Source organism: Artemia sp. Qi Xiang Cuo, chromosome 19 (assembly GCF_049724085.1).
Source record: "Artemia sp. Qi Xiang Cuo chromosome 19, ASM4972408v1, whole genome shotgun sequence".
NCBI lineage: Eukaryota > Metazoa > Arthropoda > Branchiopoda > Anostraca > Artemiidae > Artemia > Artemia sp. Qi Xiang Cuo.
This window is the reverse complement of record NC_142812.1, coordinates 60,112,720-60,136,947: the sequence shown is the minus strand read 5'-3', so window position 1 is coordinate 60,136,947 and position 24,228 is coordinate 60,112,720. Positions and strand designations below refer to the sequence as shown.

At 36.4% G+C, this 24,228-nt stretch overlaps 1 protein-coding gene across 4 annotated transcripts in view; it reads right to left on the bottom strand.

Annotated features, from left to right (window-relative positions):
- LOC148941071 (uncharacterized) overlaps positions 1–24,228 on the bottom strand; it is a 49,305-nt gene that overhangs the window by 5,498 nt on the left and 19,579 nt on the right. Inside the window, exon 1 of one of the 4 annotated variants that reach the window (XM_089105212.1) lies at positions 14,587–14,629. The exons of 1 other annotated variant lie outside the window; for it this stretch is intronic. The gene's annotated coding sequence lies outside the window, so the exon portion shown is untranslated. Of the gene's footprint in view, positions 1–12,410; positions 12,479–14,586; positions 14,630–24,228 lie in introns of those variants that run through there. 2 more of the 4 variants (XM_089105210.1, XM_089105214.1) reach the window with 2 other exon arrangements.

Below are 24,228 nucleotides of genomic sequence, written 5' to 3'. Positions count from 1 at the left end.
TATTTTTTTCGTGGATTATGAAAATATGTCTCGAGGATAAAATGAGATTTAAACATAAAAATTAAACATCAAATATCCCCCATGCAGGCTCTATAGCCGGGGATGCAAGGAGATAAAAAACAATTAAAAACAAACAAAAGGCAAAATAAAACATAAAATAAAGCACACAGACATTAAAAAGGAAAATATACCAGTCAGTCCTCAATCGTTACTCACATTTTTATTAGAACGGAAGAAACAGACCTTTGATTCAGTGCTTTCATTATTCCCAAATTTTTGGAGATTTCACCATACAAAATTAGATTCTTTGAATTGTCCCTGATAATCAACGTAAAAAAATTCACAATCTGTATTTTATGTTTAAATTCGTGAATTTACGAAGGTTAATTCTTAGGGAGATTTTGGGGGCTAATTTTTCTTTTCGGGAAATTCGAGAAAACTAAGTGAAATTTGGGGTAGAGCAAACACTGTCTTGCACCATAATTAGGAAGGTTTTATAGCTTACAGAAAATCTGCTTATACTTTGAGTGTTTAATCAGGTGTCAAATGGCGAGAAAAATAGACAGAAGTAAAAACTGAATTCAAAAGCTTTGCTTTTAATCATATACATTTTTAAAACAATTTTTATTTTCAAAGTAATGAACACTTTATTCAATACCAATTACTTTCGTTACTGCTTTTTCTGCTGGAGCCTTTGGAATTGAGGTATTTAATTTTTTGATGATTAGCTACTACATAAAAAATTGTCTATCACGCGATACAAGTGAGATTTCTGTCTTTTGTTTTTAGGGGGCAATAGCTGCTAGGTGATAACTTATCGTCAAGTTAATAGCTATGACATAAAAACTGTATTGTGGTCCTTATCAAAATTGTTTTCTGAAAAGCAACTAATTTAGTGTAAATTTTTTCTTTTACGTACGACAAAAACGAAAAACAGAGAAAAATAATTAAGAAAAGAATAAAACTAAAGGGGGGGGTATTTTTAGCCAGTGAACAAAACAAAAGGAAAAGATAGATATTTCGGCAAAGGCTTCTGCCATAACCATCTTCAGTGCAAAAGATAAAACTAACCTTTCGAAGAAGCCTGAACATAAGAATGTGAAAAGAAAGACCAACCACTGAAAGACCAGTCATAAATACGGCTGTAAACGCATTTGTGTATTCTTGCATATAAGGATGTTATTGTGCTTTATTGTTTACAGCATATAATCAAATATAGGATTAATCTTTTAGAATAAGGTTTAATCCATTTTTTGTTAATAATAATCTAATAAGCATGTATTTTATGTAAATTTCTCTCTGGATGAAAATGAGCTTAAACATAAAAGCAACTTTTCAAAAAGTCAAATATTCAAAAGATTTTGTATCTGAACAGGCCTGACCCGGGTATTGAAGACTCGTTTATCCCAGTTTCTCAAAGTGGAAACTGCTGCTAGTGTCAAGAAAAGGAATCCATCAATGGCATTTAGCATTTGGCATTTCTTCACATATTTATCCGCCTACAACTAAAGGAAAATTAGTTTGATACAGCGTTTCCAAACTGGGAGGCGCGCCTCACTAGTGAGGCCCGGACTAGTCCAGAGGGAGGTATGAATATTATGCAGGATTTACAAAAAATCAAATGAAATTAAAACTACGCCTTCAAACAAAAATATCTTATTTACGGGTTTTAGATGCCCAGGCTGAACAAAAGCTAGGTTTGCCATCTCAAGGTAAAACTAGCGAGATTTTATGTATGCTACAGAACAACTCCGTTCTGGGTTTATCAATTAGACGATCCTTGCGATCAATTAGTTTCTCAGATACGCGGTATAAAATTCGCCCTACAAGTAGAAGAAGGAACTGATGTAGCTAAAACCGCTTATTTAATTGGATATTGTCCATGTGTTGAAGAGAATAATATAAAGAAAGATATATTTTTTCGAAATTTATTCCTTGCAAAGCCATATCCGGTAAAATTTTAATATTTCTGACAATTTTTTTGATGAGAAAGGTATATTGTGAAAACCTTTTGATTTGTAGAGACATTGCAAAGTCAATGCCAGGACACAAAACTGGCCTTCTAGCACTAATTAAAATGAAAACACCCAATGTTCTTTGGACGCACAGCTTGCTTCACAGAGCATACGGACCAAGAGTGTGCTCCGCAGAACATACTCTGTGGACGCACAGCATGCTACACAGAGCATGCTGAGTATGCTGCGCAGAGTGTGCTCCGCAGAACATGCTCTGTGGACGCACAGCATGCTCCACAGAGCATGCTGAGTATGAAACGAAAATCTATGAGGAACCTAGACATTTCTACAAAAACAACGAAAGCTATAAATTATATAAAAACAATTTATTATAAGTTAGGTTATTTAAAAAGCTGTGTGACAATAAATAAAGTTCAAATAGGGATAAAATCCATTTAATCGACAGTGTTTCACAAACAGTGATAGAAATTCAGAAAAATACCAGATATTTCGGTCACTGCATATGTGACCGAAATGTCTGGTATTTTTGTGAATTTCTATCACTGTTTGTGAAAAAACCTTTTTAAATGTTTTTACTTTGTTAAATTTAATAAATCAAAGATTATTAAGACTTTAAGGAAGAAATGTCAGTATATGTACATTAAACTTACAATCCACGTTAATTTTCTTTTTTTTATATATTGCTGATATGTCATTTTGATAACCTGTAAATTCATATACTTCTTGAAATTCTCATCTTAATGCTCCTAGCCTTACAAGTAAATACAATAGAAGTAGTGGTTGAAGTACTAGTTGTAGCAGTAGTAGTAGAAGTAGAAGTAGTAGTAGTAGTAGTAGTAGTAGTAGTAGTAGTAGTAGTAGTAGTAGTAGTAGTAGTAGTAGTAGTAGTAGTAGTAGTAAATGTAGCAGTGGTACAGTATTAAAAGTACCATGCACATATGGCCTTTTCGTCAATTCATTTTCCCCTTTAACTATTCTCAGAAAGTTCCAACTTAACACCCAAATCCACTCTTGAGATATTTTCTTTTGACAATATAGATGCACATAGTTTGTTTTGATTCAGTTCAAGTTTCCCCTCAATATTCTCTCAAATTTCACCTTCTTTGACTTAGCCTTAAGTCCTAGTATCTTAGCAATAGCGGTTGAAGTAGGAGAAGTAGAAGCATTGGTAGTTTTGTATTACTAGTAGTAGTATCAGAAATAGAAGCAGTATTATTAACAGTAGTAGCAAGTACATGTTGCCTTTTGGTCATTTAAACATCCCCCTCATGACACCCCAGAAGTTTCACTTGATGCTGTAAGTCGTTCCGAAAAATTGCTGATGTGCTCTTTTGATCCCCTTTTCATATTAATACTCTTAGCCTTAAAAATAGTTGCAATTGAAGTAGTAGTTAGTGTAGTTTAGTAGCAGTAGCAGCAGTAGAAGTAGTAGCAGTGGTAGTAGTGTTAGTAGTAGCATGCACATAATATATTTCGGTCAGTTGATCTTACATTTAAGCATTCTCCGAAAGCTACCATTTAACACCCAAATCTATTATTGAGCTACGCCATTTTGACAATCTGCATGCATATAGTGTGTTTTTATTCAGTTCGTCTTCCCCCTCAATATTCTGTCAAATTTCAGCTTCATACGCGTAGCCTCAGTAGTACAAGTAATACAGTACTAGTGATAATAATAGGAGCAGTAGTAGCAGTAATAGTGTTGTATTAGTAGTCATAGCAGCAGTAGCAGCAGGTCCATGTTGCCTTTTGGTCTGCTGAACATGGCACTCATGATGCCATAGAAGTTTCATCTTGATACGGCAAGCCGTCCCGAAAATATTGCTAAAACGCTTATATTAGCAGTCTGTATGCGCAAAGTATTTTTTGATTTAGTTTAACATTCCCCTCTACGCTTTGTCAGATATTCATTTCAGTATCCTCAACCTTGGTAGCACTCGCTACAGAAGCAATAGTTTTAGTGGTAGTAGTAGTAGTAGTGGTGGTAGTAGTGGCAGTGGTGGTAGCTGTAGTAGTAGCAGTAGATGCAAATATTGTGTTTTTGGTCAATTGATAATCTTCCCTATCATTTTCAGAAAGTTCCAAATTAAAATACTCAGTTATTGCTGAGTATTTGAGTATATAGTAGCTGAGTATATTGTCAAAAGCTACGCGCTTTTGACAACCCATATGAGATATGAGATATGAGATATGAGATATACATTTATTAAAAAAGAAAACAAACACTATTCGCCTTTCGCCTGCCAAGAAAGACAATAAGCATACACATATAACCATACACATATAATGTGTTCGGAATTAGTTCAAAACTCCCCTTAACGTTCTCTGAAGGGCTCATCTGAAACGAAATGTCTAACTTACACCCCTTTCCCTAAGGGCTTATATAAAAGCCTTATATCCCCCAGGGCATACCTTACAACCCTTGACAATAGGCTCTGGTGGCTTGTATTTGCCCTGAAGCCATTTTTATATGTTCTTTGGACTCTTTTGAACAAACTGGCTATCTCATAATTATGTTCAGATTCGTTTTGGGAAAAGAGGGTGTCAGAGAAGATTGGCTACTAGTTGTCCTCTATCACTTTTAACCCTTAAAAGGGAACTAGAACTTTCAATTTCCAATTAAATGAGCCTCCTCTAAAGTTAAAACGACCACTCCTGACATAAAACCCTTATTTACCTTATTTATCCCCGGGGTATAACTTACAACCCTTGCCCCTTGGTTCTTGGAGGTCATTTGAACCCGGAAAGCTTGTTATGTGATCTTTAGACTATTTTGAACAAAATGACTAACTCTAAATTTATATTGGATGCATTTGGAGAAAAGAGGACCTTTCGCGGGGGGGGGGGGAGGGTGTCTAGTTGCCCTCCAACTCTTAAAAAGAGCACTGGTACGTCTGAGTTCCAATCAAATAAGCAGAGGGCTTTGAAGTTCTTCCATAAAAACCATAAAAACCATAAATCACCCTTTCTATAAAAACCTTATATATTAATAATGGGTAACTAGTATAACTTATAGCCCTTGTCCTGAGGGCTGTGGGGGGGGGGTTCGTCTTCCCCAAGGACATAATTACTGGATCTTTTAACCGTGCTGAACAAAATGGCTATCTCTAAGTTTTCATTGGATGTGTTTGGGGAAATGATGGTTGTGGAGGGGGGGGGGGTCTGGTTGCCCTTCAATCAATTTTGACTCTTAAAAAGGGCACTAAAACTTTCAATTTCTCATCAAATGAGCCCCTTATACCTTGCGCCCACATCGCCCTCCACTAAGGCATTTATTTTATTGGGAAGCACATATTTTTTATTTTGGAAAGTTTCCAAAGATAAACTTTTCAGGGGACATTTTAAACGGGGAATTTGCCAGAATTCATCTATAAAATTCGTTTTATTTTTCTTACTTTCTCTTTAGTGACTTTATTTTACATGTGAAGATTTTTAGGGGGATTTTCCCGGGGAAAATTTTCAGCGGGGTATGAATTCTTTTGCAGATTTTTCTCGGGTGGGGGGTCCATGGGAAAAGTTCTTCATGGGGAATTATCGCTAGGATAAATTCTGCATGGGGAAATTTTCCTTGGAAGAAATTTTTCCATTGGAAGGAGGGGGATCTCAGGAAAAAATTTCTCATGAGATGATTTGAAAAACAATCAGATATTAAATAAAATCAAGTCTGTGTTCAAATGAAAGTATGCTAAGGAGAATTTTTAAGGTTGAGTCGTCCGCAAAAAATTTCCTGGAGGAAATTAGCTGCGAGGATGGAATTTTTAGGGGGTAATTTCCTGGGGGAGGTGGAGGAATTTTCCATGGAATATTTTTCGTGGAAAAGGGGTTCGTAGAGGGAGAGATTTTCGGCATTACTTGAAAGGCGATCAGAAATGAAATAAAAAAGTTAGTTTTTTCCTACTGAAAGTAAGGAGCAAGCTTTGAAAGGACAGAAGTAATTCCATGTGAAACAGTTTACCTCCCCCCTCAATACCCTATAACTTGACATTTACTCCAGATTCTTAAAAAACGATTCTTGAAACACAAGGGATGTTTTAATACAATTAGATGCTTTTTCAATAGTGCTAAAATACTTTAGCATAAATAGCGAGATAATATTACCTGTGTTGCCAGGGTAGGCCATTTCCCACCAATTGGGCTATTAAATTTTCACTTTTAGCCTTAAATTTTCTTGAAAAATACCGAAAAACGTCCTTTTCGTTAAATCTGCCTGATCATTTACTTTCTTTGGAGCCTTGGGCCACAATAATATATGTCTTGGGCTGTGTGTGCCCCCTACTTGTTTGCAAACCTGGCTTCTAGATGCCGAAGTGAGTCTGAACATTAAACAAAATTCGTATAATAGTTAACGCACATAACTTGGATTATAAGGACTTGGTAGGAGCTACTGGCCCGTCTTCTTGCCCTTTATTTTGGTGTTTGAATTAGCTTTAAGGTAAACGTTAGGATTAGGGACCTTTACAGTGAAGAGTGCAGAGGAACTCCCAATGGAACCAGGCTCTACTGTAAGAAATAAATTGTTTACTTCTTGCTCCTAATTTTAGATGGTTTTTTAGATGAAGAACAGTAAAAAGTTATTAAAAGTTTTTAGTCATGTCAATGGTATACTCCATAGTTTTTAACCTGGTCCGTCCTGCTCACTCAAAAAGTCTGCATATATTTTAATTCTTGTTTCAGTGTCCCAGCATGAACAGTTAGCTCGTTACGCTAGGCTCTTATTTGGTTTTTAATATATATCACAGTAAAGAGAATATACAGTAGCAACAATGACTATACTCTCCATTAAAAATATGTGACACAGATTTAAAGCCAAACAAGATTCATACCCCGCCTTCACGCACGCGTAATTACAATTGTTTCCGATGTGCACATAACAATTAGACCTCGAAGCCGCGCCGAAATAAAAATTGGCGGCGGCGGATACAATTAAGCCGGCGGTGCAGATATAAATTGACTTGAAGCCAAATCACATCATCATTTTCATCCTGTTCTGCGTCATCGCTCTCACACATTTATCTGATCAAGCAGCCTTCTTTTTGTTATGTATGATCATGTAGAGATTTAGAGTTTCTGGTCTTCTGAGAAATACCATTAGCCACGTTCACACAACTGATTGGGGTAGCTGATCCACCGAAAGCACCAGAGATTACAGCGTCCCATTCAAGCTTTTTGAGGGCCATCTCCTCTTTCTACAAAAGAATTTCTACTGCACTAGAATGCTCACTACAATTTGAACTGAAGGAGCCTATTGGACAAATTCCGTTTAGATGAGATGTGATAGAGTACCTTATGTCAGTCTCTAGCACTAGAATCTTAACCATTTTGAGCAAGAATTCCCTTTTTGTTAGTGAACCATCAAGAAGGTTCATATGGTCATCAGATCAACAGAGGGCCATTGTATTAAATAATACTTTGCATCATACTATATGTTGCATTCCATCTTGTAGGTAAATTCCGTTTTAAGGAGCTGTATTGTTCATATTTTGGTAAAATAGGAGGCAGATGATCAGCAACCTGCACAATTGGCAACTGAGCATCAGCATCAAGAACCTAATTTAAAATTACAAAATTTTTCGAGGAATTCATTTCTATTTTAAATTTGAATTTTTTCGAGAAGGTTGTTAGGAAGACAAAGAATTTTTTTATATAAGTTTAGTTCTTCCACTTTGTACATGCTTCCATGTACATATGTAAAAAAAAAACATTTACATATGTAGAAACCTTGCTCTAAAGCTTTTGTAGAATAGCTGCCTTTTTCGGATATGGTAAAGCATTTATAAATAAGGTATTCGAGAAAAATCATGGCTAGTCGAAAGTCTTTTTTTTTAGAAAATGTTACATTGCAGCGAAGAGGACAGAAACAAGTGAATGATATTCTAAAGTCTATAGTTGATGAGTAGATTACATTTTGCATTATATTTGCTTCTCAATAGTCTCAGAAAATAATTCGACGCTTAAAATTTCCGGCGGCGCCCCGCCGCCGACTGTATCAGCGGTGGTGCGCTGAAAGGTTTTCGGCGGGTCGCCGCCTGTTTTCGGTGCAGCTTCGGGGACTAATCACGATGAGCTTATGGCAACTGAGCCAAGGCTCTGACATATATTCTCAGAGTCTATACGCGCGGTATTAAATGTTTGGAAAAAGAAGTTGCTACTGGTATATCCTTAAACTGTGGGTTGCCTGATATACAAACTGTATTTTTTCCCTCGTTTTACCCATCGAAGTTAAACAATAAATAATCTAAGTAACATTTTTATTGTGCCTTAGACCAGCTATAAACCTTATAATACAGATGGCTTTTATTTGGGCTAATAATTGCGCAGATTAAGGTTATATGTCCCACCTAAAATCTGGAAAATATAAATATTTCCACCAACCACAGTTTATATAATATACCAGTAAGTTTACCGCAGATGATTTCTGGCTCTTCATTCTCGGTGCGAACAAAAAGCTCCTCCCACTTATTTTTGCACTTATTGTCCACTTATTGGTTGAGCCGGTCAAGTGGTTTTGTCAGTACTTGTTCCGTAGGGGATTATTCTTTGTCTACCCGTGAAAAGATCTAATGCCGCTTATGTTTATATCTGCAAAAACGTTCTCTGGAGTACTCGCACCTCGGTCCGGGTTTTTATAATGGATGAGATAGGGAAAGGTCATACTGGATAATTATTGATACTGTGCCACCAACTGACAAACTGTCGGGCAAATTTAAGTAATCCAAGATTGAAATCAAATAGCTAATCAAAAAGTGTATATTGTACAGTTTTTACAACGACTATAAATAACAGTGAAGAAGTATTCCAAATATCCTCTAGGTGGATTGTTTTTTTTTAATATTATACTAATTTTTCAAGTTTTCTTTTTATTTAGACAGTTTTAAAATTTTGTAAATATATAGTTTTAATAGAAAAAATCTTTTTCAATTCACATTTTGATTGTATGCGACTTGTTAATACATTTAAAAGCATCTAACATGAATGTTGTTGAAATTTTAAAGCCGAAAGAAAGAGTTTTAAATTTAATGTATTCTGCATTCCTCATTCTAAAAGCTATTGCAACGTCGCGGGAAAAGGTTTGGGAACACTGATGTCTTCGTCATGCTTATGAGGAACATTCTCCCAATGTGGTTACTTTATTCATATCTTATTTTAGAAAAAAAAAGCTAATTTGATTAACCAACAGTAAAAGTTTTGTTTTTATTTATTTTTATTTATCTTCTAATTTGAGCTTTTATTTCTTTTTCTATTGTTTTGTTTTTTCACATTGACTCTCCATATTATTTGAATTTCTTTGTCTTTCCACATTTTTTGGCATGTTCCTTGAACTTTTATGTTCGTGCTGTCCTCCCGAAATATTCAATTTACTTTTTCAGTATTTTCGTTGGCCCTAAAAAACAGTTTTTGATCGCTTTTCTTTAAGATTTTTATTATGGCATTCCAATTTGGTTAAAGAAACTATACCTAGCATCTTAATTTGAAATTGGTCAATTTCGAGATATGTCGTGTTCTTGACATTATCAATAAATTTTTTGGGAACGGTTGCATGGAATTGTACCAACTCCAGGTATATTTTTGCGCTTTAAAATACTTTCAGTATAGGATTAGCCAGATTATAGTGGAAATAGTGGGGCCGAGGAGACAGTAGTCTCCCTTTAACACAGAATAGTTTCTGTTTGTTGCAAGTTTTATCTTCGAGAAACCTGTGTGTTATTTTATTCCAAGAAAAAAACAGTATGTTTTCGACTGTTAGAAAATATTTTTTTATGCTTTTCGTCTTCTAAGGTGACGATCTTCAGCTCCGATGGTACTCGTGGCTTGGAGGTTGTTCATGCTTAAACAATTTATTAGACGATACTGCGGTACTTATGCATTATAGCGACCACAGTGTTATTCTTGATATGTTTTAAAACCGGTTTCTCTGTGTGCACTTGGAGATAATTAGCATAGCCTGAGTGAGATAAACTACTATGCAGTTAAATTCAATTAGATACATAATATATAGAGTTGATCAGGTTAGATAACTTGGGTGGCCTACTTTCCATAATTCTTTGTTTTAGTTTCTAGAATGCTGTTACTAAAGTATTATATTTTCATTATATTTTGGTATATTTAATTACAATTAAACTAACTTCACTTCTTGAGTGGGGTCGCTATAATGCAGAAGTACCGATACTTCCGCTTTATTTATCATGAAATCAAATGAAAACATATAATGACAGGTAAAACCATTAATTAAGACATTGACAAAAATATCTATTTTATTATAGGAGCAGCAATAGTACATAAATGCCAAAAGTTTTCTCAAAAACGGCACAACAATTTTTTCTAAGAGTTGACTTACTACTATTTTATGATGTGAAAAAAAAACAATCTAATCTAAATAGGCCACTATTTACAAAAGTCATTTCCCTTCTGAGCCCCATAATATTTTTCATAGATCATCCGCTGTCTGAAATTAGAGGCCCATGAAGGATAATTCCCCCGGAACATCTCCACATGTAAAATTTGGCAAAGGAATGTAATACAATCAAAAAGAATTTCGTATAGTAATTCTGTCAAATCCTCTCAGTGTAATGTTTTCTCTGGAAAATTCATCCCCCTCGGAGCTCTCCCTCTCCAAGGAAGACTCTCCCTATAGAAATCCACCCCAAGCCAACCCCCCACCCCCGAAAAATATGTGTATACTTCCCAATAACAAATATTATATGTAAACAATTGGCAAATTTCATAAATTACAAGCCTCTGTCCATGTGGGGGGGTTACCTTACACCTAAAAACATAGTTATTTGATCCTTAAACTATACTGAACAAAATGGCAATCTAAAAATTTTGATCAGATAACTTTGGGAAAAAATGGGTGTGGGAGGGGGCCCAGTTTCCCTCCAATCTTTTTTGGTCACTTAAAAAGGCCACTAGAACTTTTAGTTTACGTTTGAATGCACCCTCTCCCGATCCCTTAGGACCGATAGTTGAATACGATCACCCCAGGGGAAAAAAACAAAAAAACACGCATCCGTGTTCTGTATTCTGGCAAAATTTGCAAATTTTCACATTTTTGTATATGGAAGCTTGAAACTTCTACAGTAGGGTTCTCTGGTACGTTGAATATGGGCGTGATTTTCATTACGATTCCTTGAATTTTAGGGGGTGTTTCCTCCCTATTTCGAAAATCAGGCAAATTTCCTCAGGCTCGTAACTTTTTATGGGCAACATTAAACTTAATGAATCTTATATATTTGAAATCAGCATTATAATTTGATTTTTTTATGTATCTACTGATATTTAAATCCCGTTTTTTAGGGTTTCGGTTACTATTGAACCGAGTCACGAGTCACGTTACCATGAACTCTTTGAAAATGAACTTGATAAACTTTAGAACTGAATTTTCATGGTCAAGGCCGTATATAGGATTCGATTTCTGGGAGAAGGGGAGCCTTTGGGGTAGGGGGTTAGAAAAACTTTCAAACACACATCAAAATTGGTTTACATGCATTTCGTTATGTGTTCACGACTTGGACAAAACTTCGGGGGGGGGGGTGACCATCTGCCCCTGGATATGGCCTTGCCTATGGCTCACCAATCTGAGTACAATAAGTACATCAATAGGACTAGAAATAGTTTTCCCTGTCCTTGAGATTTACAAATATAATGGAAGTATAGTAGTTTGAAATTACATTGGTGGTAGATTGGAAATCTGCCACCCCTCTAAAGTTTCTAGAACGGTAAAAAGTGAACTTTCAAATGAAACGATTGTCGATCAATCGATATATAAACTCAACTATAAGTATCACTACGTCAATCGGTCTTTGGATGTCAAAGTCAGAATACCAAGGTAACTATAAATAGGGCTTGTTGTGAATTAGCTTTAAAGAAATATTTACGTATCGTAATTTAGTAATAATATCGTACGATATTGTAGATCATGTATATACCAGTTCCCTGTAAGACAAACTCGGTTATTCAACTCATGTGATTTCATGTGATGTGTAGTTCCCCGCCAAAAAACAACGTCTTTTATGATTTCCAACTGGGCCCAGAGTCCCCCCATGCATTGGTCCCTGATTTGGACAAAATATTGGTTTAAACTGCTTTACTAGCTATTCAAAAAGTCTTAACAGCCTGCCGTATCCCCACACTTTGGTCATAATTGGAGCAATCTATGCCCAAGGCCGAAGCCAGGATCTTTGTTAGGGGAGGTTATGTTTTTCTAAAGATGGGGGGGGTTTATAAAACTTTAAAAGCGGATCGAAAATGTGTTTATATGGATTTTTTACGTTTTTAATAGTTAGAAATAAGTTTAAGGGGGGGGGGGATCCAACCTCGTATCCTAGATACGGCCTTGGTTTTGCCCTGGAAAAACACATAACTTTTTTTCAATTATGTGTTATTTATACGTATTTACAACCTTACACGTTCCTATCTACATTTAGATTTACTAGCCTTGATTTGAGTAGACCTCTTTTCTGTAACCAATTCCCTGTTAGAACTATAAATTCACGAGAGCACAGTCGATCACTTATTAAGTATTTGGAGCAACAGTTGTCACTTCTTATATACGGCTTTAACGGGGACTTTCCGAAGAGCTTGCGTATGGTAAAAGAAAGCTGATGCTACGTCAGAGTGTGTGTATTGGTCTAAATTAAGTATTTGTTATTAATTAGTATTTTCTAAAAAAAAAAATCACTTGCTTTCTCTCATTTGCTTGTGATGTCTTTGGGAAAAAAAGATTTTTGAGTAGACAGGCTATCAACACTTTTCTGTAAGAAGGACGGGGGGGGGGGGTCTTATAACAAAAAAAAATTTGAAATTAGTATTTTTTTTAGAAATTTATATTTACTATTTGTTCTGTAATTATTTTTGGTTTAAGGGGGTAACCGAACCCAAATATTCCTTTAAAAAAACGTTGAGTTTTGAAGCCCATAAGAAAATGTTGAAAAGTATATATCAAATTGGATTGCTTCTTTATTATATTATATATTCTGTTATTATTTATTATATTATATTTTTACTTTTATAACTTTAATAAATCAAATAATGTTAACATTTTGATTACTAAATATCAGTATATGTATATTAAACTGACAATGCACATTCATTTGTATTTTTTTAGTAAAGTGCAAATTATGTTCTGGCCTTGGGAAGGTATAGGGGTTTTGAGCCCAACTTATGTTAATTTCTGCTCGTTGTGAGTTTGACACGGTTATTTATTGTAATTTCTGTTCGTTTTGGGTTTCACTTATTTACCGATCCTGATTTGTGGTAGTTTCACGCTTGGTAAATTATTTGATTTTATTTTTGCTCACTTTTTCTTAATGGAGTTCTTTACTTTTCTTTGAAAAACTTATTTTGTGGAAAAAGTTTATTTCCTTAATTTCTGTTCGTTTTATATTGACATAGTCTTTTCAGGGAAAAAGAAAATAATACTTTAAATCTATTCGTTTTTCTTAAGACTTTATAGTTTGGCCTGATATTTGTATGCTTGAGAAAATTTTTTAGCAATTTCTAACAACATACATCCTTTTAAAAATCTGGACACAAATAGTAGTGTTTAATTTAGTTTCATACCTCCTCTAGTTGGCCTGAAATTAAAAACTTGTAACCATTCGCAAAAAAAAACTGTTTACTTTCTTTGATAGCATGGATACACTTACGCTCTTTTGATTTGATTCAATTTTAAGAGCAGAAGTAGCCCCGAAAGTTTGAACATAATACCCTCAGTCGTTCTTGGGATACTGCTGAGATGCCTTATTGGGAATTAGCATTGACACAGTGCATTTTGATTTAATCTTAAGGCAACATTTAGTTTTCATACATAATGGGCAAAAGGAAGGGTGGGCGTGGGAGGGGGATTATTTACCCTCCAATCGCTTTCAACTATTAAAAAGGGCATCAGCCCTTTCTATTTTCAATTGAATGAGCCCTTTTCGAAGTTCCCACGACAACTTCTTCGATGCGAAGTACCCTGGTCTAAACAACAGCAACAACAAAAAATAATACATTATACCCACATCGATGTCTACTATAAAAATATCATGTCTTCCAATCACTTTCGACTATTAAAAAGAGCACTAGGCCTTTCAATTTCCAATCGAATGAGCCTTTTTGAAACGACAACACTTTCTATAAACACCTTATATTTCCCCAGGGCATAAATTATAACCCTTACCCTAAGGTCTGTTAGGGTGGTTGTCATCCTCTAAGACCTAATTTCCAGAACTTTTAACTATGTTAAACAAAATGGCTATCTCAAAATTTTGATTGGATGTGTTTGGGGAAATGGTGGGCGCGAGAGGGGTGTTAGTCACCTTCCAATCACTTTCGAATGTTAAAAAGGGCACAAGCTACTCCAATTTCCAATTGAATGAGCGCTTTTCGAAGTTTCTACGACAACTTCTTCGATACGAAGTGCCCTGCTCTAAAGGAAAAAAATAATAAATAATACATTGTGTCAACATCGTTCTTATATGCCCCCAGGGCTGTGTCCAATTCTCTCCAATCACTTTCAACTATTAAAAACAAGAGAACAAGAGAAACAAGTATGTGTCCAATAAGAGAGTCATGCATACCTTTGCCAGTCCCGCCATTTACCCGTGCCCCCAGCCATTTAAACATTTACCTCTCAATTACTTGGACTATCTGTCTTGGCTTTTCTCTGTCTACAATTAGCCATGTCTTGATGCAACCTATGCAACCTACTGCAAACTACTTGAAAACTTCAATTCAAAAAAACTTGAAAACTACTTGACAGACAGATTCAAAATACTTGAAAACTTGAATTGAATTTATCAAGTATTTTGCAATAGGTTGCATAGATTGCATCAAGACATGGCTAATTGTAGACAGAGAAAAGCAAGACAAGAGAAAAGCTCAAAGGTATAATATCCTGAACTTTGAACTACGTGGAACAAAATGGCTATCTCAAAATTTTTATTGGATGTGTTTGGGAAAATGGTGAGCGTGGAAGGGGTGTTAGTTGCTTTCCAATCATATTCGACTATTAAAAAGGGCAGTAGCCATTTCAATTTCCAATCGAATGAGTCCTTTTTGAAGTTTCTACGACAAGGTGTTCTATAAAAACCTTATATGCCCCCTGGGTATAATTTACAACCCTTGCCCTGAGGGCTCTGAGGGGGTTATCATTCTAAAAGACAAAATTTTGAAGTTTTCCTCAAGGAGTTATTTTTTTGACGCACTAATATTCAAAGATAAAGGATGAATTTTGTGATACGATATTCGAAGTTTTGTATACAGTAATTTTCGAGGAATAAAAATAATAATAATTTTGATTGTTAATTCTTTTAGAAATACATAGCTCTTAGATATTTAAACTATTCAGCAAGGATTCTGAAATGTCACAGCCATTTAGTTTTTACCAGATTTCCACTTCTCTTGATGAATAATGAAGAAGACCAGCGTCCAGCCAGTGACTCGCAAAGTTTCTACCTCATGAATAGGTAGATTATCTTGTAAATAAAAATTAGATTTGAGGAAGACTAAAATCTATTCTCTTATAGGTGCGACGCCGGGGACTAGTGGTAAATGTAGTAACAATGGTAGCAAACAAACATAAAATTGTATACGCCCCTAGGGCATTACTTACGACCCGTGCCCTGCGGGTTTTTTTTTGGGGGGGGGGTAGGGTTGTCATCCTCAAAGACCTAATTTCCAGAACTTGAAACTACGTTAAACAAAATGGCCATCTAAAAAATTTAGATTCACTGTATTTGGGGAAATGGTGGGTGGGATGTTTTTACTTTTATAACTTTAATAAATCAATTAATATTAACGCTTTGATTAATAACTATCAGTGTGTACACAATAAACTGACAATTACCATTCATTTGTATTTTTTTCAGTAAACTACAAATTATTTTCTGGCCTTGGGAAGGCATAATAAAAACTTATATGCCCCCCAGGGCATAACTTATAAACCTTGCCCTGAAGACTGTGGGGGGAGTGTGCTGCTCAAAGGTATAATTTCCTGAACTTTTATTGCGTGGAACAAAATGGCTATCTCAAAATTTTGATTGGATGTGTTTGGGGAAATCGTGGGCGTAGAAGGGGTGTTAGTTGCCTTCCAATTACTTTCGACTATTAAAAAGGGCACAAGCCATTTCAGTTTATCATCTCTATCATTAAAAACCTTATATGCCCCCAGGGCATAACTTACAACCTTTGCCCTGGGGACTCTGGGGAGTTTGTCATCTTTAAATACATAATTTCCAGAACTTCCAACTACGTTGAGCAAAATGGCTATCTATAAACTTTTATTGAACATGTTTGGGAAAATGGTGGGCGTGAGAGGAGGGTTAATTACTCTCCACTCACTTTCGACTATTCAAAAGGGCAATTTCAATTCCAAATCAAATGAGCCCCGTTTGAAATTTCAACAACAACTTTCTATATAAACCTTATATGCCCCCAGTCCATAACTTACAACCCTTGCGCTGAGGGCTCTGATGGGGTTATCATCCTAAGAGATCTAATTTCCAGAACTTTCGACTACGTTGAACAAAATGGATATCTCAAAATTTTGATTGGATGTGTTTGGGGAAATGGTGGCCGTGAGAGGGGGGTTAGTTGCCCTCCAATCACTTTCAACTATTAAAAGGGCACTAGCCTTTCAATTTTCAATTTAATGAGCCCTTTTTGATGTTTTTACAACATCACTTTCTATAAAAACCTTACATGCTTCCAGGGCATAACTTACAACCCTTTCCCTGAGGGGGGATGGGTTGTCATCTTTAAATACCTAATTTCCAAAACTTTCAACAGCGTTGAATAAAATAGCTATCTAAAAATTTTGATTCCATGTGTTTGGAGAAAAGGTGGGCTTGAGAGGGGGCTTAGTTGCCCTCAAATCACTTTTGATTATTAAAAAAGGCACTAGCCCTTTGAATTTTCAATCGAATGCGCCCTTTTTCAAGTTTCTACGACAAAGTTTTCAATAAAAACCTTATATTCCCCCAGGGCATACCTTATAACCCTTGCCCTGATGACTGTGGGGGGAGTATCCTGCTCAAAGGTATAATTTCCTGAACTTTAAACTGCGTGGAAAAAAATGGCTATCTAAAAAATTTTGATTGGATATGTTTTGGGAAATGGTGGGCGTGGAAGGGGTGTTAGTTGCCTTCCAATCACTTTCGGCTTTTAATAAGGGCACAAGCCATTTCAATTTCCAATCGAATGAGCCCTTTTTGAAGTTTCTACGACGACGTGTTTTATAAGAACCTTATATGCACCCAGGGCATAACTTACAACCCTTGCCCTGAGGAATGTGGGGGAGTGTCCTCCTCAAAAACATAATTTATATCTGGAAATCCAAAACACCCAACAAAATGGATATCCTAAAATTTTGATTGGATGTGTTCGGGGAAAAGGTGATTGAGAGAGGGGGCTAGTTGCCCTCAAATAGCTTTCGACTATTAAAAAGGGCCCTAGACCTTTGAATTTCAAATCTAAGGAGCCGTTTTTCAAGTTTCAACGACAAAAATTTCAATAAGAACTTATGTGCCCCCAGGGCATAACTTATAACCCTTGCCCTGAAGACTGTGGGGGAGTGTTCTGCTCAAAGGTATAATTTACAGAACTTTGAACTGCGTTGAACAAAATGGCTGTCTCAAAATTTTGATTGGATGTGTTTGGGGAAATCGTGGGCGTGGAAGGGGTGTTAGTTGACTTCAAATTACTTTCGACTATTAAAAAGGGCACAAGCCATTTCAATTTCTAATCGAATGAGCCCTTTTTGAGGTTTCTACGACAATGCGTTCTATAAAAGCTTTATATGCCCCCAATGCATAACTTACAACCCTTGTCCTGAGGCTGTGAAGCGGGTTGTCATTGCCAGACCTAATTTCCAGAACTTTCTACTACGTTGAACAAAATGGCTATCTGAAAATGTTGATTGGATGTGTTTGGGGGAATGATGGGCGTGATCGGGGGGTATGTTACCGTCCAATCACTTTCAACTATTAAAAACGGCACTAGCCCTGTCAATTTCCAATTGAATGAGCCCTCTTTGAAGTTTCTGCGACAACGCTATCATTAAAAACCTTATATGTCCCAAGGGCATAACTTACAACCCTTGTCCTGGGGACTCTGGGGAATTTGTCATCCTAAAATACATAATTTCCAGAACTTTTAACTACGTTGAGTAAAATGGCTATCTCTAAACTTTGATTGAACATGTTTGGGAAAAGGATGGGCGTGAGAGGGGGGTTAATTACTCTCCACTCACTTTCGACTATTAAATTGGGCAATTTCATTTTCCAATCAAATGAGCCCCGTTTGAAATTTCTACAACAACTGTCTATATAAACCTTATATGCCCCCAGGGCATAACTTACAACCCTTGCACTGAGGGCTCTGATGGGGTCATCATCCTAAAAGACCTAATTTCCAGACTTTTGACTACGTTGAACAAAATGGATGTCTCAAAATTTTGACTGGACGTGTTTGGCAAAACGGTTGGGGTAAGAGGGGGGTTAGTTGCCCTTCCATCAGATTTGACTTTTAAAAGGGTACCAACCCTTTCAATCTTCAATTAAATGAGCCCTTTTTGGATATTTTTACAACATCGCTTTCTATAAGAACCTTACATGCCCCCAGGGCATACTTACAACCCTTTCTCTGAGGGGGGATGGCTTGTCATCCTTAAAGATCTAATTTACAAAACTTTCAACTGCGTTGAATAAAATGGCTATCTAAAAAATTTTGATTGGATGTTAGTTTGGGGCGTGAGAGGGGGGTTAGTTGCCCTCAAATCGCTTTTGAGTATTAAAAAAGGCACTAGACCTTCGAATTTTCAATAGAATTAGCTCATTTTCAAGTTTCTACGACAAAAATTTAAACAAAAACTTATATTACCCCTGGGCATACCTTATAGACCTTACCCTAAAGACTATGCGGGGGAGTGTCCTGCTCGAAAGTTTAATTTCCTGAACTTTACACTGAGTGGAACAAGATAACTATCTAAAAAATTTTGATTGGATATGTTTAGGGAAATGGTGGGCGTGGAAGGGGTGTTAGTTTCCTTCCAATCACTTTCGACTTTTAAAAAGAGCACTAGCCATTTCAATTTCCAATCGAATGAGCCCTATTTGTGGTTTCTACGACGACGCGTTTTATAAGAACCTTATGTAAACCCAGGGCATAACTTACAACCCTTGTCCTGAGGGCTGTGGGGGAGTATCCTCCTCAAAAACATAATTTATATCTGGAAATCCACAACACTGAATAAAATGCCTATCCAAAAATTTTGATTGAATGTGCTTGGGGAAAAGGTGGTTGAAGAGGGGGCTAGTTGTCCCCAAATCACTTTCGATTATTGAAAAGGGCACTAGACCTTTTAATTTCAAATCGAATGAGCCCATTTCAAGTTTCTACGACAAAGATTTCAATAAAAACTTATTTGCCCCCAGGGCATAACTTATAACACTTTCCCTGAAGACTGTGGGGGGAGTGTCCTGCTCAAAGGTATAATTTCCCGAACTTTAACTGCGTGGAACAACATGGCTATCTCAAAATTTTGTTTGGTTGTGTTTGGGGAAATGGTGGGCTTGGAAGGGTTGTTATTTGACTTCCAATTACTTTCTACTATTAAAAACGACACTAGCCACTTCAATTTCTAATCGAATGAGCCTTTTTGAAGTTTTCACGACAACGCATTCTATAAAAACTTTATATGCCCCCAGGACCTTGAAGGATTGTGTCGACCCCGGAGTTTTCGTTATATGGGGTTTGAACTATTTTTAAAAAATGGCTATCTCAAAGTTCTTATCAGATGGGTTTGATAAAAAAGGCGTGGAGGGGGGGGGGACTAGGTACCCTTCAATCTCTTTTGACTCTTAAAAAGTGAACTAGAACTTTCAATTTCCAATCAAATTAGCCCGCTTTGAAGTTAATACGAATATCCATTCCGCAAGAACAATATATACATCCAGGGCATAACTTGCAACGCATGCCCCCGGGCCCTGGGGGTTTTGTCGACACCGAAGTTTTTGTTATATGATCTTTGAACTATTTTTAACAAAATAGCTATTTCAAAATTTTTATCGGATGCATTTGCAAAAAGGGGATGGGGGGCGGGGGCTGGTTACCCACCGATATCTTTTGACGTTAAAAAGTGACCTAGAACTTTCAATTTCCATTCAAATGAGTCCTCTCTGAAGTTTATTAGAGTATTCCTTCCGTAAGAACCATATATGCCCCCAGGGCATAACTTATAACCCTTGCCCTGAAGACTGTTGGGGGAGTGTCCTGTTCAAATATATATTTTCCAGAACTTTCAACTACTTTGAACAAAATGGCTAGCTCAAAATTTCTATTGGATGTGTTTGGGGAAATGGTGGGCGTGGAAGTGCCTTCCAATCACTTTTGACTATTAAAACAGCACTAGCCATTAAAATTTCCAATCGAATGAGCCCTTTTTGAAGTTTCTACGACACCGGTTTCTATAAAAAAAAAACTTTTTATGCCCCCAGGACATAATTTAAAACCCTTGCCCTGAGGGATGTAGGGGAGAGGGGGGGTTCACCCTCAAAGACCTAATTTCCAGAACTTTTCAACTACGTTGAACAAAATGGCTATCTCACAATTTTGATTGGATGTGTTTTGGGAAAAGGTGGGCGTGAGTCGCTTGGGAAAAGGTTAGTTGCCTTCCAATCACTTTCGACTACTTTCGACTTCCAATCACTTTCGACTACTAAAATTGTGGTTGGATGTGTTTGGGGAAATGGTGGGCGTGGACGGGGTGTTAGTTGCCTTTCAATCACTTTTGACCATTAAAAAGGGCACTAGAACTCTTGATTTCCAATCGAATTAGCCCCCTTTGAAGTTTATGCGACGACCTCTTCCATATGAAGTTCCTCTAGGGAAAAAAATAAAATAATAATAAACACCATTGGAGCCGTATGGCCTTTACTATAGGCAACGCTATAGCGTTGCCTCTGATTAGTTTCATACTTCTCTGCCATTAAGGGTGGCTCCAATTTAGTATCAAAAACGAAAACTATAGGGCAGGTAGTATATTTTTTTTCTTTTAGAATATCGATTATATTTAACTTTTTAAGGTAGGATCAGATCATGGCCGTATCCAAGGAAAAGGTTAGAGGGTTCAACACACCCCCGCCCTCTAAATTTTTGTTGAACTCGTAAAATCGTGACAACAATGCGTATAAACGAAAGTTCTTGCTGAAATTTTCGGTATGATTTGTCAAATTTGACGGGGAACAGGAGAGGCGATCTGAACTATCTAAGGCTGTCCTGACTGCGTTGCTAGCCGCTCAGAACTACTTAGAAAAACTGAGATAGGAAAAACACAATGAAATTATCACACTGGTTAGTCAGATAGTCTTACACTGATTAGTCTTACGGAATGCCTTATACAGATTGAGTGCAGATGAAAAGACAGATAAACACTAATTAATCTACCACATAAAAAAAGAATTAAACCAAAAAGATCAGAAAAATTTTTTCGATGTGTTTTTAAAGCTTTTTGCAGCCCCTCTCCCTTCCCGGACAAAAATCTTGGATACGGTCTTGGATGAGACGCAGAGGATTTATGTTTAGGAGAATGCCTCCATCAATTTCTTTGCTTTGATGCCTCCATGTATGTACACATATCTCTCCTTCAAATTATTATTTTTTCAAAAATATTATCAAAGCAAAATACAACAGTTATAGAAAGTTCATTTTTGTCAAGACATTGCATTCCTGTTAAACTTTTCAAGCTAGCGATTATAATTTTAACCACCCTGAAACAATCGACATTTTTGTGATGATAAAGATGGGTGATCCAATAACCATTTACAAGACTGTGTTTGTATAATTATAGAGTCTTGTTTTATATACATATACAAGATTGTCATAGATTGTAATATATAGCAGGCTAAAGAGGGCAATCAAGGCTAGGCAGGGGAAGCTCAGTCTTACCAGACTGGAGTCCTCCAAGTAATTAACAAAAGATAGTTGACAGATACGTAGATGCATGGTTGTATGAATTCTGACGCTGCCTCATTCTCTTTACTATATACAGAAAATACTCTGTTCTACTTGGCTGGCTTTGCCTTTTTTTTTTTTGTCTAATAGTTTGACCACACATTTTTCTTATGATCCCGCTATCATCTTATTCTTATTGAAGGATTCTTATGCTTCTCTTTCGCGAAACCAAAAAATCCATCGAACTTGTGGGTAGGGTGAAAAAACAACTAAAAACATATGATGCAATCTTTATTGTATGCTACTCTTAAGTGTATTGGGAACTTATAAAATTTGAAAACCATCACACATTTCGCCATTTCATAAAAGCCTGATTTTGCCTTATTTGGGCAGACAACGTCTGATACTTGGCACTTTGTCCCTTTGCACACTATAAGGCAGGTAATGTTATTTTTTTTTTCTTGCCTCTCAATTTTACTCTTTTTTTTATTGCGTTAAATTAAAGAGTAATAGCTGAGGAAGGGACAACAACCCCCCCCTCATGCACTTAATAATTCCTGTTCGACAAAAGTTATAATGTTGCTCCTTTCTTGCGGTCACAGTTTTTTTTAATTTAGGTTCTGATCGTTTTTCAAATCGTGCCAGGAAATACCCTTCCCTCTCCTCCCCTTGTGTAAAAATTTCCTTTGGAAAGTTCCTCCCGGAAACTTTCCTCTCCATGGAAAATCTTTGCTGCGTAAATCCCCCCTCCCAAAAAAATCGTATATTTCCCAATAACAAAAAGTACTATGTGAAGAGTAGCCAAATCGTGTAACTAACACCCCACTCCCCAGGGAATATGTAAGTCATGTCATCCCCAAAGGCCTTTAAATCACAGTGTTTCATGGCATGATTTTTGTTTTCCTCTGACAGTATAGGTGGTCCCAAACTAGGTATTGAAAGCCAACACTATACGACATATAATATTCTTTTTTTATATTTTACTTTGCCTTCTTGTTTTCGTTACTCAAAAGAGCATCTAAACCTCATAATATGTACTAATTGGCAAAAGCTTCAAAAAGACAAATCCTCAACACCTTCTAGCATTTAGCGCTTTGTTCCTATTAGCCTACCCTAAACGATTGCTTATTCGTCATTTCATGACTTTAAAATATTAGAGAAGACACAGAAAGTAGAATCTTATAACTAGTAGACGTACCAGCTAAAATCAACTGGCCTTCTTAACCAGCCAAGATTTTCTATCTTGTTCATAGATATCATATCATAGGACTATTTTGTTCATACTAGATTTTGACTTAAGATGATTCTTGAAATTAAAAATTATAATGTATTGTCACTTGCAGAGAATTATCAGCTTTAAATGTGTTATACCATTTTTACACCATTATTAAATCATTACACCATTTACGCAATTATACCATTTTTTACCTTAATTATACCATTATCTAACGTTCTTTGAACTCACCTCCTAACTTTATCTTCAATTTACGCATCTTAAATCGCCAAAGCTTCGACTAAAAAGTCTTCTATTCTTTTTTACTAGCCGACTACCCAGCACACTTCAGAAAACTACTATATTAAACAACCGAAATCTTGACAGTAAAATTAATTTTTCTTTACATAGAATTTCACAGAACAGGTGTGGTTACAACAAAATAACTGAGAACGGATCTATCGCCCCGCCACACCACCAGAAAACTCTTCAAGCCCCCCTCTTGACCATCAAAATGTTAAGTTTACTAAATTTGGTGATTTTCCACGCCACTTCGAAGATGCCATAAACAATTAAAATCATCCTGAGCTTCCCATACTGCCCTATATCCCCCACTACATAAAACCCCTTCGCAGCCCCATCTTGACAATCTGCAAGAGAAGACCACATGTGCAATAAGCCTCTTAAACAAAACCATATATAGGGATGCATCCCCACTAGTTCCCTTTTACTCCTCCCCTTCAGCTTTTTTTAGGTTCCTCAACTAGGCAGTGTCACACTTGCCGAGTTTCAGCCAAATTGTTCCATTTGCCTAGGAATGTATGGCAAACAGATAATATATGACGTCTCAACCTCAATCTGTAATGCTTTATTTTCTGTTTTAAGCGTAAATTTTTACTTTTTGTTATTGCTTATACTTTTCTTCGTAGTTTTGAACCAGTTTCATATGAAAATTCAACCAAATTTCTTTATCCGCTTAGGAATCCATAACCAAGAGACAAAACGAAGCGCTTTTAACATAAATAACCTTTGCAATTCCTCCAACTCTCGCAAAAACAACGAAAGACCGATCAATTATCGAAATCATATGCAGGAGTGCAGGAAATA